The sequence below is a fragment of the Parasteatoda tepidariorum genome, chromosome 8 (assembly GCF_043381705.1).
Source record: "Parasteatoda tepidariorum isolate YZ-2023 chromosome 8, CAS_Ptep_4.0, whole genome shotgun sequence".
Taxonomy (NCBI): domain Eukaryota; kingdom Metazoa; phylum Arthropoda; class Arachnida; order Araneae; family Theridiidae; genus Parasteatoda; species Parasteatoda tepidariorum.
The window spans coordinates 58,234,928-58,240,489 of NC_092211.1; positions in this window are offsets into that span (position 1 = coordinate 58,234,928).

The following is a 5,562-nucleotide window of genomic DNA, read 5'->3' on the forward strand; positions in this document are numbered from 1 at the left end:
CACCTTTCTTCAAGTTGCCTGCTGACATTTGGATGCATTGTTCCATTTTTCCGTACGCAGCATCAAATGAAATTTTTTCTTTCTTTCAAATGTTTCATAGCTTTTGTACTTTCCAGAACAATGAATATTCTTTATTCTAATGTCTGAACAGTGTGGCAACTATATTTTATCCTACTAGGCCTCAAGTCTCGCTTAATGTTATGCTACATTGCAATTTGTGATCCGTCCTTAGCAATTGTCCAGCAGTGTATAATAATGTATATGAGCTTTCTGGAAGACAAATTTATTGGAAATTGTCTGCTTACCATCTGTTACCTATTTTATTCTATACCAAAAATAATTAGTGAAAATATAATTTTACATTAAGCAAAAAATCTAATTAATATATTTTTATTTTTCAAGGACAGGTAGTTACCTTTAATTATTTTTTTCTCCAAAAACATGGATAGTTTTTTTTAAATTTGTACTTTTTTCATATTTAAATAAAAAAATGTATTTAAAAGAAGCTTAAAAGGAATGATTTCTTTATTTTTAATAATACAAACAATTTAGGCATAATTTCGGACATTAAGTAAACTAAAAATATTTTTCATGAATGACAAGCATTCATTGGTATTTTTAAACTCTTAATCCATTCTACTCTTCTATAATTCTTATATTATTCTACTTTATTCTCCATTAAAATTTTAAACTCTTTTTCTGTTCTATTTTGCATATAACTTTATCAAAACATTAAAAAATACATTTTTTAATCCGTAATATTTGCAAAATCAATTTGAGGATAATGATCTTCAGTGATTTTTTTTAAATAAAATCGCTCACACAATATTTATCACGATTTTGTAATAGCATATTCTACTAAGTTTTTGAACCAATTCATTTTACACACAAATTAGATACATTTGTATTTTCATCAAGGAGTAATTTTAACAAGAGATACGAAATTCCAATGAACCAATGGGAGTTAGATTTTTTTTTCGTTACTTAACACCCGTGCCTAATATTGTACATACAATCTTACTTGTTTATACATTACCTGTTACATGTGTGTTACTTATTAAAAACGTTTATTTTTAGCTACTGCAAGGATTTTTATTCCTAATATTATACATATAATCTTACTTGTTTATACATTACCTGTTACATGCGTGTTACTTATTAAAAACGTTTATTTTTAGCTACTGCAAAGATTTTTATTCCTAATATTATACATACAATCTTACTTGTTTATACATTACCTGTTACATGAGTGTTACTTATTAAAAACGTTTATTTTTGGCTACTGCAAGGATTTTTATTATATTTTATCATGTTCTACTTGGATTTTGCACCATTTAACTTTACACACAATTTAGATAAATTCTTATTTTTATCAAGGAGTTTTCTTAACACCATATCAATTTTTAAAAAAATATAATGGAAGAATGGATGTTATTTTGTTTAATATTGAGTTTCTTATGACTGAATGTATAATACTACGCATGCGTGTTACTTGTAAATACATTAATTGATACAAGTGTGTTATTTGTTATAAAATGATTTTTTTTTCATATTTAGCTATTAGACTGGAAGTGCAATGTATGGGAAAGGTTGGGGCAGTATAGAAATAAACTACTCTTTTCCAAAAAGACAAATTTCGCCATCAAACTATTCCTTAGTCTTATTTCTAGATTGATACATCATTAATTTCTGGAATTTCCACGAGATAACAGCAAAATGCATAAAAGCATACTCTTGTCTACTTGAAGCTCTTGGGGGTTTTTTTTCTGATCAACAATGCGAATTCATGGTTTAGTCCCTTACAAAACTCACTAAATTAATCAATTTAACGAAAATATTTTGTAGATATGTATCGATACCTGAAATATCTTAATACCGAATGAGATCACCAAAAATTATATCCAGATTTATTAAAAACCCTGCGTAAAAGCGTAATTATTATATTCACCCTCCACATAAAATGCTTTTTTCTTAAGAAAAACTCTTAAAAAATTTGAAAGTTTGACTTATTTTATTTCACTAATCTAGACTAAGAAAAATAAATTGTTTTCAGTTATAAACTTAAAATATTCTTCATAAAAGAAACCATATTTTTAGCTATAACATCATTAAGAAAATTATAAAAATGAAATAAACTCGTTTTTCAAACTACTTTATTAGATATCCATGCTAAATAAAAAGCACATTTTTCTTTCGTATACTTTAAATTATAATTATTATTAGGCAATATAGCAAAAATTCTATCTTCCTGTTGATTGGTAAATGTTTTCGAATAATAGAATACCAGAGATAAATTCGAATAGAAACAACACTCTGATTTGTTTTCACCTGAATGCGTGAAGGTGTGATAAGTTGTTTATTAGCAATTTCATTCCACCCAAGAATCTAATAAACTTGCTCTACTAGGCCGCTAATAAGTATGTTGTCGACCAGCCGTGAAACAATGAATAGTATTCCTAACACTAGTGTCTTTTATTTCATGTGAAGACTGTACTGTGCAAAGAAGTATAACCATTTATTAGATGCCCGGGAGCAATAAATTAAGTTGTGTCTCAATGACATTCTCTATTTGGGCTAATACAAACTCAATATATTATTCAATATTATATATATAACGTACTGAATATTATAACTGGGGTTTCGCAAGACGAGAAAAGAATAAAAGAAAGGTATCTTAGGTTTTTCAAGACTACTGGAAAATGCTTAAATTTAGATTTCATTTGAGAATTGCGAAATAGGATATTTTTTGTATTTGGTAGCTGTTAGTAACTTAAAACAACTAGATTTATTTTACTTTCGTTATCTATTGAAAGACTTTTCCAGACCATGGGAACTCTGTAAAACTCTTTGATTAGATTTCCAGCAGTTAAATTTCAAAGCAGCTAAAGTCAATGTCTTTAGCACTTTTAATACAAATGCGACACTAGTGTCACCTTTACATTGCTTTTATGTACATAAATATAATTTTTTCTGACGCTTTAATTACAAGTAAAAATATTGTTACATAAGTAAAAAAATACTCTTATATTTATTAAAAAAAAACTGTTAAATTATAATAAATATATCTGGATTTTAATGTAAAATTTAAAAAAAGCAGTTTGAAAAAATTTTTATCAATAATTGATTTTGTAAGTTAAAGGAATCTCAATGGTGAATTACTTGCAAATAAGTGCAGATTTGGAAAATTATTGTTTGGAAGTTTGTCCTGTTAGAAAGATTTTACCTTTTAAAGCAGAAAAAGACATCGGTGCTTCATGCTTTATTTCATAATCATGAAAATTTTTAAAATTCTTATCATAATTTATTTACTTTTTGAAATTAAATTAATAAAGAATAATGAAAAAAGTATACAAAATTTGTTAAGTAAAAATTGTGCGTCAAAAGTGCAACAAACAAATATCATATAAACTGAGTGATTTTTTTTTACTTACAGGGTCGATTACCGCTCAAATATTGGCTAAAATCATTTTATTAGAATTTTTTTTGCTGCTATATTTGCAAATCACTTAATTTTAATTAATTATTGATATTAGTATAATTAGTGTTTATAATTAATTATTATAATTTTGCCTGTTGGGAAGCAATATTTATGTATTTCCCGGGCTTTGAGAGCCCGGGAAATGCTTAGTTAATTTATCTACATATTGATACTAACATTACATATTACATATTAACATTACATATTAATATTACTCATTACATATTAATTCCTTTGTCTACACATTAATTACTAATTACTACATAACTTTCTAATTACTAATTACTACATAACGGGTGAATTTATCGACGTATCCACTTCAAATGAAGAATTGCTCTTTTTACATATTTATAAAATTCATTGAGCATAGTTCAACTTTAAATAAAAAGGACAAAGGGATTACAGGAATTAAATTTATTTTTCTCTTCGTGCAACAATAAGCTTATAGTATAAGTTGATATTTTTGTCTCATATTTGACCTGATTGACCTTATATTCTAAAAGCTAAAAGAAAGAATCTACATTTTCACTCATTTCAAAATGCTCGATATAGTTTTCCCTATAGTTGTCTTTTAATGATAGTATCGTATCAGCTAAATAAATATTGCTTGAGGAAATTATAAATCATGGGCCTTCGAACTTTTTAACACAAATGTTGGACATACAGCCTTAGGGTGGAGACCTAGACAGTAAATGGTCTCTCTCATGCTGCTATTTTTTACGATTTTGAGAGAGTTTTCAACATACAGCAGTTTTGAAATGGACGATTTTGTTTCATAACTATCTGAAGAGTTTTAGAGCATCAAAAGCTCGAAAGTTTTAAGGACGAATTCGATAAAAGTTATCTACATAAAACATTTTGAGTAACATTTGGAGAGTTTTTTCCTTTATTTTATGAGATTTCGTCATGATGTAAATTTTAATTTAAAAAAATCAAAATAAATTATGGTGGTTCAGAGACCTAGCATTTCAGGCTTGCAGCACCGGCATAGGTTGGTAGATATATATGTTTGCCGGTAGAGCCATGCTTAGACTGTACCGCGCAAGAGACACCTGGTTTAAATAGTTAAATAGACGTAATAGATTCTAAAATATTGCCTTTGATGACCAGGATACGCCATATTGAATGAAGATCTTCAATATAGATCGTTCGATGCCGTTTTTAGAGTCTTCTACAAATCAATATTAAATGTTTTCAAGTATCAAAATGGTGTAATATAGTCTTTCGGCAATTAAAAAAGAATACTGTAATATTGCAAAACAACTGTGTTGTAGAGAAATAATATTCTTTTTGCACAGATAAATAAACAACAGTAGAAACTGTCGAATAATAGAGAGATTTTAACTTACCTATGCTTGCATTGTTACTCTAATTTTAACGCTATTTAAAATTTACAGCTCATGCGCGAAATTTTTCGTCCCAATCTCCATTTTTCTAAGGGGTAAAAAGTAAAATAAGCATTGCGGGTAACATAGGAGAAACGCTATGCATAATCTCTATAATGTGAGCAGTGGTGGCTTAGGGGACTAAGCTCTCGCTTTCCAATGAGGTGCCCCGAGTTCAAATTCCAGGGATGGGTAGTTGATACCAGCCGAGCCCTCATCTTACAGCGACCATAGTGCTGCCGTAAAATTGCTGTGCTGATAGTGATGACGCTTCCTTGCAGTCTGGCTAACCGTGAGATGTTTTCGTGGTTTTTCCCCTCCATGTAACGCAAATGCGGGTTACTTCCATTAAAAAAGTTTTCCACTAAGTCAAATTTCACCCAATACTTGATCCAGGAGTTCCCTTCTCTTCTAGATCGGGTGCAAAATTTTAAGGCTACAGTGTTGTACATTGTTCGTCGCAAGTCAAAATTGGGCCGGCAGTTCAATAATGATGACAAAATAAAATAAAATCTCCATAATGTACATATCAACTCAAATACTTTAGAATATAAAGTTGTTTCGATACCAACAGGAAACAACAGTAAACATTGGATAATATTTTCCAAAGTGTTTTGAGTTTCAGACTAGAAGGTGTTCAATTTAAGGAATCAGATACCAGCATTGCTTACAGAGCGTTCAAGTAAAAGGGCGACAGTT